At 41.4% G+C, this 13,662-nt stretch overlaps 1 protein-coding gene across 2 annotated transcripts in view; it reads left to right on the top strand.

Moving 5' to 3' along the window:
- Positions 1-13,662, top strand: part of opn7b (opsin 7, group member b) — a 28,084-nt gene that overhangs the window by 1,124 nt on the left and 13,298 nt on the right. The window lies entirely within an intron of this gene.

Below are 13,662 nucleotides of genomic sequence, written 5' to 3'. Positions count from 1 at the left end.
GACTTTAGGGAGGACTTCTAACACACGCAGGGTAGTTTGCCCTCACTCGTGTTCGACTTTAAGGTTCTCCCAAAACACCCTTGACTTCCACTTCTAAGTGAAACCCATTAGAAACCAAGGCACAGCAGGAAAATAACTGAATCATTGCCCCTTTCCCTGACAGTCTGGAGGGGAGACGGTGTGTTGTGTTCTGAATGCAAACAACGACTGACCATCTTAGTTCATTTTTAGACTCCAAAACTGCGTCTTTTTTATAGATGTTTGAGCCTGAGCCAACAGCTGTCTCCTCTAATCTAGGATACATCCAGAACTCCAGTCTAAAGGCCCCTCAGAAACATGACTCACATCCAAGGTCTAGACCCCGACATGGTTTTTGGGGAATTCAAAAAATAACAAACCCAACAATTTAGGTTCCAATACGCCTCGGAAATAATCAGGGAGTCCTTTGCAGTCTTTGTACTCAGTCCGAGTCAGAAAAAAGCACAACTCATGGGTCTTCATCTCCACATTAAAATGGACTGAATCTGAATGTTTTATTTGGCTGAAGAAAAGTGCCGGTGATTGGCTTGGAGCTGCTACTAAAAACTGGATCTTCTCAGTGTGGTGTGGAGACAACCTCTTGCTGCTTAGCATTCCAACAAGAGAAGAATTTAAATGCTCTTAAATGTCATCACTTAGTGTCATGGCATCTTTGGTGTCACGAGGCAGGGTTGGTGGGGAAGAAGGACGACTTCCGTAGCACAAAACATGGAGACACGTCCGCTAAATGTCAAAGAGCAATGACCAATGACAAAATAATTGAAAGGCAAAGTGATGGTTCACTGGGCTTAGTTACATCTCCATTGGCAAAATGATGAGTTTCTGAAGCCATAAAAACTGCACCAGACTTTTTCACTGTCTCTTGTTTCCAAGAGAAACAGGTGAAAGTCTTAATCTCCAAGCAATGTTGTCACGAAACCCACAAAACTGAATTAGTTTAAAGACTGTACTACATTTGCTGATTGTTTTTCTACCTCTAAGTAGGGTCGATTTCAAGACACAGATTTGTGAATGACTTAAACAAGGATGAATCACAGATCAGGATTCACACAGTTTTAATGTCCAGGTTTCATCATAAACTTTTGAGTTGTAGTAGAAAAATACCACGCATTGAGGTCCCTCACTGTTTGTGGTGTCACCATGCTCGGCTGGATTTCCATCAAGCACTTGGGTTTCCTCCCCTAATCCAAAAATAGTGTCTATAAATTGCTGTGGTTATCAGTTGATGCGTCCCCCGACTCCCACCTTATTACAGCGGGGGGTGGCTTAAGTGCTCCACCACAATGGCTTGATCAGCATAATGATGAATTCTTAGATTCTTAGCACTGTAATGACACTTTTAACTTCGGCGGATGAACTTTGCTTTGCTTACTGATCTTTTGTCGTGATTTTTTTTTAATGTTATAAAAAATTGTCGTGTGTAATGACTAAAATCTGTATTTCGTTCACTATATAAGGGCTTCACAGTCACGATGCAGCATCTAACACAAGGCAGCTTGAGCAACGTTCTGCTGTGATTTCAGCTGTCAACTTCGCTCCCATGTTCACATGTTGATATCCGGAACCGGACCAACATTATTAATCTTATTTGTGGGTTTCCATCCGCCTCAGATGTCAGCGACCCACGCACCAGCAATATGCATGTTTTCTCGATTTCCAATGAGTAAGTAACAACATCAGTGGCATCACCGGACCTGTAGTGCCGGAATTCTCTCCGACATTCACTGAATCATCAAGGGTCTCCAGGTCACGGTTGACTTTTCTCTCTTATCATGAGGGAAATGCCGTGGGATTATATGAAGAGAGAAGAAAAAACAGCTTGTGTGTTAGTATTTTTCTAATAATTAGTGCAACAATTTTGACTATTTTATTCATTATAATTCACTTTTTTGTATTTGATGTTCCTCCACTAATGAAGGTGGGATTTGAAGTCTTCAATATTGGCTCCTTTTGCTGGACATTCTACATTAAATTTAAATATGATGTTCCATGTTGCTTAATGAAAACACCATTCTGATGGATGAGAGCAAGACATTTCGGAGCAGGGAGGTCAAATTGTATCCTGCAAGGGGCCAAAGTGTTCTACTCAGTCATGAGCAAAATGTATATTTATTGAGCGACTACAGCAGGAAATGAGAGGCTCCATTGAAGCATAAAGTTACATCTGCATTCCTAGTTCCATCAGCTCCATTTGTGATGCATCAGTTTGTGGATGCTTCCAGATTAATGGTCAATATGTATATCAATAGCTGACACTTAAACAGATCATTTTGAATGAATACTTTTTTAAACCATCCAAGCATCCATGATGACTGGGACATAACCAGATCGCACTGATGGACAGTAAATTTAAGTTAAAAAAAAAATCTGTATCCTGATGTTTAAGCCTCTGTGTACAGATTGCTCTTAAATTGTATTATTTTGGAATTAAATATTGAACGTCATTAATCACGATTAAAGAATGATCAATTAATTTTTCCTTACTGTTTTCTCACCAGGATTTCATCTTAACAAAACCCTCTCTATCTAACCATGGTGTTTCATTAGCATCGGTGCTACATTGCAGATGCTAATGCAGCACGCTGCGTATTGGTAACAGAACGCCATGTTAAGGCATATGACAACGTGGCCATTACGAGTTACGCAACTATATTTCAAGCTCTTGCAGTCCACGTAGAACGCCATGGCGGCCCAGATTGGGACTCCGGGCCCTGAGTTGGACACCGGTGGTCCAAGTTTGAAGCAGCAGGAAATGGGAAATAGAGGAAACATTTTATTTTCGTACCGGTGTCCTTGTTTCCGCAGCAGCCCTGCTAGTCTGAATAATGACAAATGTCTGTGAAAATTCAGACAGCACCAGTTCATCAGTCGTTTCAATACCTGAGATTCACATTTAAATCATGTGATAATGAAGCTGTGTGAAATCTCTCTTGCATATTCTCTCATTTATACACAGAGAAGAAGAAATCGGGCGTGGAATTCTAATGCTACGGTATCACACAGAGACAGAAACGTCACTGTTTGCAGGTCAACATAAAGCGAGCGAGTGTTTCAGCGTCCCTGGCATTTGTAGTCCCCTAAAAATAAATCTGATTTCAAGTGGAAGCCATGCCAGAGCGCAGCTGTTTTCTCCATGAGTCTAGTGTGCACACGTGCGCCGACGGTGTTTGTGTATCTTTGAGGGATTTCCATGTGCATTCGCACCATAGTGTTACTGTATGTTTATTTTCTTAGTATGTCATGATATCACGCACAGCTTGAGTAATATGCATTCAAATCGAATAGAATCTTTGACTCCAACAAGGGCATCTGTCATTTTAAGTATGTTAAAGAGAAAGGGCTTTAGTTAAACATGCGTGTGTACGATGATCTGCGAGCGTGGTCGCTCCCTCAGGGCAGACCCATCACGAATGACAAGCAGCCAAATGTCAACCGTCCTTATTGTCATGTACATCATGCATTATTCACGACCGCCTCATCTCCCGCTCACACTGTAACCGAGCGTACACACTTGCACGTGCTGATGCGATCAATACAGCTACATCCGAATTCAGCGCCGCACAAGCCAATTTGCTGCTTTATTTGAAGTGGCTAATTTGTATGGAAGTTGTGAAGGCTACATGACAGCACAGACGATATGTAGGTCAATATGAAGCGCTGGTTAAAGCGGAGGTTCAGACCTGACAGCTGGCCCCTGTCTGTGTGGGAATTTCACTTATTCCCTGTGCAATTTTCTCAGACTACCAGAGCAGAAAACAAACATGTATATTCATCTATATGTCCCACCCTTTGGTCTGAAGCAGTTCAGCCAAGACCTGATTACTTGGACCACCTACCCTGCCCTCATGTTTGAATGACGGCTCATTGTTTCAGGTGAATAACAGTACTTCTTGGTGACTGTTTTTACCCCACTGAAAATATTGTTAGCCGCTCACAATAGTCCCAGTGTCTCACTTGGCCTTTGGGTAAAAGAATTCCCCTCTCGTGATCCAGCCTCTGCAACGAAGAACAAAGCTGAACATGTTTTTGTTTTTAGAACTCTGACCCCCATCATGCAGTCAGTGATAAGCTCTCTCAATTCACTTATGTCACTCATAAGACTTATGTCACTCTTAAAAGATGATTCGCTTTGGTGCAATGTTGATTTTCATAAAGAAACCTCTGGATCAAACATAGCTTCTGACTTTGAGGGATCAGATACTCAGTGAGGGCCGTTTGGAACAACACTGATGGAGGAACTTTTTGAGGTAGTTATTTTTTTCTGCAACAAATTTTAACTGTTAACTGTGAATATACATATAAATAAGTAGTTTGTTTAGTGTGATACATGCTCTTATTTATTCTTCCACATAGACCAGTTCACATCTTCCAGAAGGACACCTCAAAAGTCCAAAGGATTTCACAGCACAACCCTAAAACTCTCCTTCAGCCTAAGAATTGACTTACATTAAACAAAGTAGCTGACTCATCAAATGCTGTGGACACTCTCTTTGAGTGTCTGTATAATGGAGTACATGAAGTCCATAAGAAAATTTGAGCATAAAATAAAATATAAAACTGAACCACAGAAATAAATTAGGATGTGAACACCACTGCCACCTGTTGTCCAATCTAGCACATTGCACTCCGGGTGTATTTATTTGCATGCATATTTATTTATTTGGCGGAGGGATGTGCTGTCTCAGTGCCTTTTAAGTTCAGCTATGGAAGCTACGTTTCAAGCAAGTCACGATGTTAGCCTGGCAAATTCATCCACATTACGATTTCATACCTGTCACACACAAAATAAAACAAGGCTATGGCAGCTGAGTAAATGATCTGACGCATCCTTCTACTCTTTCCTCAACGATCCAAAAACCATCCCAAGCTCATTCTGCAGCAAACCGTTGCCAACCTGGCAGGCAAATTCTTATGTCATAGATATTCAGATATACTTGTTTTCTTAAAGAGAACACATGAGCATGCCAAACACATAATCTCTAGAGAGCAATTCGACGTCGGTGTTGATGGCAGAATTTCACACTTGGAAACTTGAAATGTAAAAGTGTAACTCATGTATTATGTGATGCTTACTAATTTCTACTTCTAGTTGAGGAAAAACTGGGACAGTTTTATTGAACAGCTTATCAGATTTCCTGGGCTGGTGCAAAGATGTGAAGATGAATGACATCATGCAGTCAAGAGACAACGTCGATTGACTGGACATACCCACTGTGGCACCTCATGACCATGTACGGGATGGTTGTCACGCGGGTCACATAGGCCTCTCGTGGAGGGCAGAAAGCACATGAGATATTTGACTTGTTCTGTCAGAAGATGAGGAATCTTGTTTTGAACTCGGTGCCCCGCAAGGACCTGCATGACCTATATTCCGCCTCCGGACACAACACAAATGGATGACTTGCCTTGGAGGTCAGTCGCAACCATTGACGCCCAACTTACTATGCTTTATTTGCAATTTCTCTTATGCAACTATTTTTATGGCCAACTAGTCGACATGTTGATAAACAGGCTGTACGTTTGAATTTTAAACATGGCTCAGATTTAAACCTTTCATAAACACAGTCACCTTTACAAGTTTAATACTAGTGGTGCTTAGCAACAATGCTCTTCAGGCAAAAAAAAAAAAATTGGATAGACAATTTGATTTTTGGCGAAAGGATGCTTCAGTTAAGAGACACTCTGGTGCTGCCAAACATAAAACTCATGTGTCCAGCTTGTCAATGCTAGCAAAGGTCCATTACAGTGTCTTTAATACATTCAATTTTGAAGTGGACAGTTATTGAAGAGGGTGAGCTGAGCCTCTGCCACATTCAGTTAAATGAGATCGTCTTTTGGATACTGAGAACGGTGCGTAATGTCACTTTGAAATGAGACTTCTTCATTCAAGCATTCAGAGCAAATTTCAATGTTTAGCGTCTAATTCATGTTTCACTCTCACGCGCTGGTTGATCAAGAGCAGCCCTCAGATTCATGCTAAACACCCGTCCTCTGCAGACGCAGCTTGTGTTTCAAATTGTCGTATATCTTTTCAGAAAGCTGTGGCAACAGAGACTGCAAATTGCCTGTGAGAATCAAAGCTGTTATTTTAAGACTTGGGGAAAAAAGAGCTCTTTAGTTTATAAATAAGTCTCTGGCTGAGAATTAGATGATGATTGACAGAGTGGCTGGGAATTAAGTTCTTTCGTATGTGAAGGGAGGAGGCAGAATTAAACAACCATCACTGGCTGTTACTCAAAAAGGCTGTAATTTAACAAACAATATTGGGTTGTTTTAAACACTACGGAGAAATAATATCAATAGTCCAGACCATATTTAAATACTTTAGATCTATCAGGAATGTACAGTCAGAGTCAGTTTTGCCATGAGGTCACACTGATGTTGACGTGATCTGAGACTTCATGATCTCACTCCAGACTCTCCAGGGATATCTCTGCCACACCCCAGGAGACGCTACAAAATTCTGAAGTCTAACTTGTGACTTTTTCTTGATCATCCAAGTCCTTTGGAGCTGATCTATGACTCAGCCTTTAGGATTTGAAAGGCAAATCATGTTTCTACAGAGTTTTTATAAAAATATAATTTACAATACTATACAAACCTGAAAAATTACACCATGCTCCAGGGGCATGGTGTAATTTTGCATCCTCAAGCTCAGTGAGTAATGTAGAGCGCAAATTACAGAAACGCTGAGGATGAAGTCATTTAAAAAATCCTTTAAAAGCTCACCCATGTGCTCATATTCTCCCATCCAGATCAGTGTTACTCCCTCCTCTCTGGTATTTCCCAAAAATCTCTCTCCCGCCTCCAACAGGTCCAAAGCTTTTCACAGGTCTTGGCAGACAACATCACATCAGCTCGCTGTTTCAGATCCTCGGGATCTGAGTCAAATGTCAAAACCTCAACCTGTGGTCCAAATCTTTTTGATGGATTTGGTTCCATTCCAGTTCAAGTCTCGAGCAATTGAACGAAGATTTTTAATCTTAACTATTGGTGATCGCTGGCACAGAAAAATCAGGACAAAAACAAACAGTGAAGGAGACCAGATGATATCCTTATGGAACACCCAATTATTTTTTTTAAGGCTTTGGTGATGTGCTACCACGGTGGTAGGATGGAGTTCAACCATGACCATCTTCTTCTAGCCTAAGCCACATGTTTCCTCATCTCTGGACTGGATTATGAAAAGGGATGTTGATGCAACCAAGTTGCAGGGCATCACTGTATTAGGTGTCTTTTGTTTGTGGGTCAAGACGAACTGTGTGTTGTGCTAATGTGACCGATTGATTTTACCTTTCCACGACTGCACACTGAGATAAACACCGATGACTTGGATGTGGAGTCTGAGCAGCTCAATTTAACAGGTGTTCATTGTGTCCTCTCAAGAAGTGAGTTGCTGAACTGACGTAAGGAAACTGTCACACGCACATAACACTGCACACTTCCGATGCGATAAAGTCTTCATGAAGAAGAGCCCCACCCCTTCCACATCTTGACTGAGTGCATCTGCATGGGTTAGCCAATGGATGAGCTAATCCCGTGAGTGTTTTCATTCCTGGCGAGACGGGCACTGCGGATTCCGTGATCCACTCGCCTTCAGGCTGACACAGGGGCAGTACAGAAAATCAAAGGCTCAGTGAAACATCTGTACACTAATGTGATTATTCCTCATCCAAAAAGTAATTGAACCCTTCTCACCGTCCCGCTTGGTTCCTGACACCATCTTTAAAAGTTAATCCAGCATCAGCTATGTTTTCAGACAGAGCCGCCACAGAAAAGCCAATTTTCTGCTAAGTGAAACTCTCCAGTCACTTACATGTTGCTGCAGCGTAATGGACACTGTAGTGAGGAAGACTTCTCCTCCTCTGCAATGAAATAGTGAAATTATTTGAGAGCGCTGTCTTTGATGTTTGTTTTTTTTCCATGAATCGGAAGATCAGCTTTATGAGGGAGAGTGCAGTGTGGCATGTTGCCAGCACTCTGTAGAATTCTCCTCAAGGCCTTTAGCAAGCACATGTTTCTCTGCTGACATGTCATCACTGTAGACAGTGCAGCCAGCACGGTATATTCATCAGCACCACCCCCTCCAGGAAAAACAATCAGAACCACAATGTAATCCTTCGCCTTGCTCTCTCGCGCATTTGATTGTACATCATACATTTTTGACTATGGTGGGAAAATCCTAGTATCTAAAAAAAATCCTTTGTTCCTGACTACTTTACAATAGTAAGAACATAATCACTAATTTGAGATAATGGGTTGTTCCGTCGCTAATGTATCAAGATGTTGCATGTCAGCACAAATACGCAGAGCTAGTTAAGGTCTAGTGGGACATGTTGTAATGGTTGCATGCTTGGCTAATCTCAGCGCTCTTAATGACGTCTCATGTGCCAACGGTCTTCATTCACTGATAACTTTAAAAAGGTCTCGGCATCAGGAGTTTCCAGAGCAAGTGAGGCTCCAACTCCTTGACCTGTCGTGAGCACGCTCCCTAGTCTCACACACTCTCTTTACTGGACACATTCACAAAGATGGTGCAAACCGCTGTTTGAAGCAGCCAGTCTCCCCACCTCTTCCATTTTTCAGTCAGTCACAATGAGAAACCAAGCATCATCGTCTATTAGTTATAAGTTCCTGCGTTCCTCTCTATAACAGCGGTGTCCAACCAATAGAATCCAAGCTACTGGCTAAACAAAATGTATCACACCACCTTGTGGGTCATCATACCTACATTACTTTTAAATGAACTTATCGTGTGTGAAGCTCCTGTCGACCAGATAGAATAACTTGTTGGGCGAAGCACATTTCTTCTCCACATGTTCCACCCTGCCTGTACTCTCCTATTCATCTGCCATTACTCCAGTCAAGACTGACTCCCATAGACAACAGACATCTTAAGCATAGCAAAGGAAGCAGGTATCCACTTTTATACTGCTTATTCTGTTATCAAGTCCGGCCAGAGGGTCAGTCAACATGTCTGTTGGGCTTTTCCCAGCATGCATTGTCACTCCACATAGCAAGAACGCTGCTTTGTGCCGTCAAACCGAGAACAAAATACGCAGTTAAGTGTCAATTGTGCAACAGAAATTCTTAACAAACAAAGACAGGGTAGACTCCCCCTGTTTCCCCCTCCACGTACACTCCTCTTGAACTCATGTATTTTACAAGATGTTATTATGAAACATTTACAGTTTCATTCATTTGATCTTTAAATCAAATGCCCCGTTTTCCTTTCTACAAAGTTGGAGTTCATGTTTTATCCCCCCATCCATCCAATTAGCGGAATCTCTCCTCTCTCGCATTTGAGACCCCTGAGCATTGCTCCTCATTTCCCTCCGACAGGGAGATTGAAATATTACGTTCATAAGGTAATTAAGGATTGTGGAAAGTTCAAATCTCTCGCGTTTCCGCAACATGGCCAAATGTTGCTGCAGAGGATCATTACAGAGCAGCAAGTAGTAATGATTATATTAGTTAGTATGAGGTACAGAGAGCTTGACAAGAGGAGAGTACTCGTGGAAGATACAGCAAAATAACCACTGCCATTTCGGCTTGATGTGAATCTACGTCATAACTAAAAACCTCATTTATTGGCTGCTATTGTTTCTGAAAAGAAAAAAAGATTCTCCAGCACAGATGGATTTGATTTTAACCCTGTTTTATTGCCATATATTCTTGTCATTGGTACATTAATAGGGAAATTAGTTTGATCGCATTGAGCTGAAAGGGCCAGCAGGTGGCACTAGCATTACAGGACTTGCTCGCAGAACACACACAGAGACAGTTCGCAGTCCCATTTTCCGATTAGAATTTTAAAAACAAGTTTGCTACGTAAATGCTGGGTAAACAGAGACATTTTGTAGTCCTTGTCGCTCTTTCTATTGACAACAAAAAGGTTCACATTAGGCAGCCATTTTAGAAATGGATATAACTTAATTTTTTTATTTTGATGCCAAGCTTCTCTATTCGTGGGTGAGATTCGATTACTGAAGAAAAAAAAAAACAACAAACACAATGGTTTCTTTAATGGTTTCTGGTGTAGTTCACAAACAAGAAGAACCCAGATTTCTACCTTTAAAGTCGACAGAGGCAACAGGAACAAATCTTGGCTGTCCTCTTTCTGCCTTTGAATCAAAAACGATAAACATTGTCAGCATCACAGCAAGGCTGTTGTTGTTTATAAAATCACTTGCTCAACAGTTTTCCTAGTTTCTGGGCGCTGAACTGAAGAAGGAAAGACACACTTTGTACTATTCACCCAGGATGACTTCTAGGTTCAGGTCAGAAGCCAAATGCGTAACTTAACATGCACTCTCCTCATGTGAACACTCATGACCCCAGAGTCAACAATTACACAACAAGGATACAGTGTCTTTGCAATGTCGACAATCTCAGCTGACAAGAAAACCACATGTATGACCGGAGGTATCGGTTTGAATTGCCTTTTGTTGTGCATCTTTGGAATCATTATCAGCATCTGAATGGGATTATCAGCCACATAAAACCAAGAAACAAACCAAATAACCTAATACAAGTGAAGCACAACTAAAGAGAAGAAAATTATTAGAGGATAGGTCTGACTAACACTAACCCGCTGCTAGTGGAAAAGATGACCCGAGGGAACGTCCAAGTGGCTCCTGTGCGTGATCTCTGCAGATAAAACCTGATTGCAGGAAAACGTTCAACTTCATTCTCATCAAATTCATGCTCACTTGTAGCGGCGTCATTGGCACTTTCTGCACAGTCGGCTGGAATACCTGAAAAGCCTCACCTCTGCCTCTAACTTTTGGGAGTCTGAAGACAATCAGTCAGAGTTACAGCAACCCTAAACCTGCTGTCAGCTTGTATTGTTTCAGCTCAGCGTGAAAAGTGACTCAACTCCCACACAGACAGATACCACCGATTCCTTCCATTTAGCTCCAACACAGAACCACTTTCCCTGATTCATCTGTTCTTTATAAACTCCAAAACTGGCTTCCACTGCGACTGCTGCATTTACAAGCAGCGACAGACACAGCACGGCTCTCCTGCAAACCTATAACCTGTGAGTGCCATACAAACAAGCATCACAACAACTTGACACTCCTGCAGAGGCAAGCTGGATCTCATCTATATCACTTATCTATTCGATTGTGTGAGGTGTTCTCACAGTGAGCATAGAAATTCAAAGTTAGACTCGAGCTGAAGTGGATTGCGAGATTGTGTTCAAGGAGACGTGTTGGAGGCGACCAGCGAGGGTCGCAACACGGCGGTAAATCCGCTACTATTTTCCTATCCTGCAGCGATTGCAAGAATGTCAAAGCCAGTTGGAATGGACGCAAAAAACTCAACATGATGGGAATGGAGCATGACACGCATTTGACTAGTAGTTATTATAACTGTCTATTAATTAAAGCTGAAAGGAATTATGCTAAAGCCTGAGGGTTCCTGGAGCCACGACATCTCGGCGACCCGACTCAAGGGGATGAGGAGAGGAAGATCACGCAGCCTGCATGTTTCATGTCATCTTGAACTGGGAATGTTTTCACTTACTCCTAGTAATTCCGAATAATGTGTGCCACGGCAGAGCTGCCAAACACTTTTTTTTTCACTTTTTATTTTCTCACTAGCGAGACTCATAAAAAGGATTTCTTTCCTATTGTCTAGTGTTGTCTGTTAGCGCTCATTAGTTAGTGAATAAACTCGAGCAAAAGCAGCTTTACAAAGTCACTCCAGGCAAGTTTGGGAATTTCATTTCCATCAATGTATTTTTTTTACTGCGTGTCTTGAAAAGGGTCCTGAGCCAGAGAGCTTACTCTGATCGGAGCTCAGGGATCAGAGTGCGTTCATCACTCACTGAAATGTTTTTGGACGGAGTCTCTTGGTCGAATGATTGACTGGAAGTCAATATCTTTCAAAATCCTAATAATAACTCTCCGCAAATATATTTGTATTGAAGCGAGTCAGCTCAATGACAGCCACACGTATTTGTTCAATGACAGATTTTGGAATCCTAATGACTTTTATGTGGCCGTGGAGGGACAATGTCATTCGGCTCAGTTCAAAGCAAACTGGGAATTTTTGGGTAAGTTTCTATATGCTGAGATTTAGGTGAAAAAGCACCAATTGATTCAAGAACTGTTGCATTTATTTACCCATCTATGAGTCGACATATCCCATCAGGGGCTCCCTACAAAAACAATCCTTCACAATCCTCAGCTCTGGTTTTGTGTCATAGTTTTACCCAACAGCACTGACTAAACCAGTAAAACATGGCTCAAATGTTTTCCTGTTCAAGAGTGGCTCATTAGCGTCCTCTGAGACAGTGTCCAGTTGCCATGGCAACAGATCAGCGTGCGCCAGATGAGGGGTGAACTTAGCGACGATATACAATTGTTACTTTCCAGAGAGAATTGTGCAAAAATAATTCTTGAAAGACAAAGCCTTTTCAAACCTATAAAGCCAACCCAAACATCATAATGGTAACTTCTTTTCTTAGTTTTATAACACAAATAAAGCCGCAGCTCTCGAATACATTTGAGTTGTATGAGGTGATTGAGAAAGAATAACAGCATGACCTGTTTTATTCTTAAAAATTTGTTCAAGGTAATGATTTATTTTATAGTGTATTAAACATGAATCATAATTTATCATATGAAAAGGCCACATCAAAAATGTGAAGGTGAAAAATTTCTCTCTACGACAGAACTCCATTCATCTTGAGGTCACTGACATTTTATATACTTCTTAACACGTTTTTATTCACTTTTTCTGTCTCGATAGACGTCTCCTGTGAGACAAAGACTGAATCTGTAGTCTATAACATGAATCATCCATGAAAGTGTGCTCTGAAAATCAAAAGCCTAAAGCTGACAATCATGGGAAATTCAATTGTAAGAATTATTGTTCTCTCTGTTCCATTTCGATGCCTCATATCGAAATGGGAGAGCCGTTGTATGTTTGATGTGGGATTGAAATAAACCTCGACATCAAAGAAAAAAACCATCCAAACATGTGAGCTCTGAAAGAGGTTATGCAGAAGCCTTAAAGCGCTGACTTGGAGCCGCCTGCCTCAGGAGGTAATTAGCTGCTGTGTGTGACTGAGAATGACCAAAATGACGTGGAGGAGAATGACATTTGTGGGATGGTAATATGGTTGGAAGTCAATCAATGATGGGCTTTAAAACACACCTGTGAAACTTGGATTGTTGCAGAGGGGATCAATGGAAATGAGCTCAAACCCATGGGAAGAGCTCTTGTTGTCTTTAATTTTCCTCGGATTTCCAAGACTAGAGCTAATAAAATGTGACAAACCAGTTGAGATAGCTATTGACTTGAAAAGGTTTGTCATTCTGATCGGTTGCAAAAACCGATGGACCTAGCAGAGACAAGTCATCGTTTCTACAAACATCAATAGGCCAACTCACTTATTTGCTTTACTTTAAATAATTGCAAAACAATGACCTTAAAATTTCAGAAAGTCTTAACCATCAACAAATCCACTTCTTTCCCAGCAGAATGACTACAACATGCGATCAATGTCTATGGTGAGAATTCCAAGGAGAAACAGACAAGCAGTGGGGCTTTTCTTGGAAGGGTGAAGCTCCATTCTAGAGAATTCTCAGACCCAAGTCGGTGCTTCAA

This window comes from Synchiropus splendidus, chromosome 18, assembly GCF_027744825.2.
Source record: "Synchiropus splendidus isolate RoL2022-P1 chromosome 18, RoL_Sspl_1.0, whole genome shotgun sequence".
Classification (NCBI taxonomy): Eukaryota; Metazoa; Chordata; class Actinopteri; order Syngnathiformes; family Callionymidae; genus Synchiropus; species Synchiropus splendidus.
Note: the sequence above shows the minus strand (reverse complement) of the source record. Positions and strands in the feature narration are given on the sequence as shown.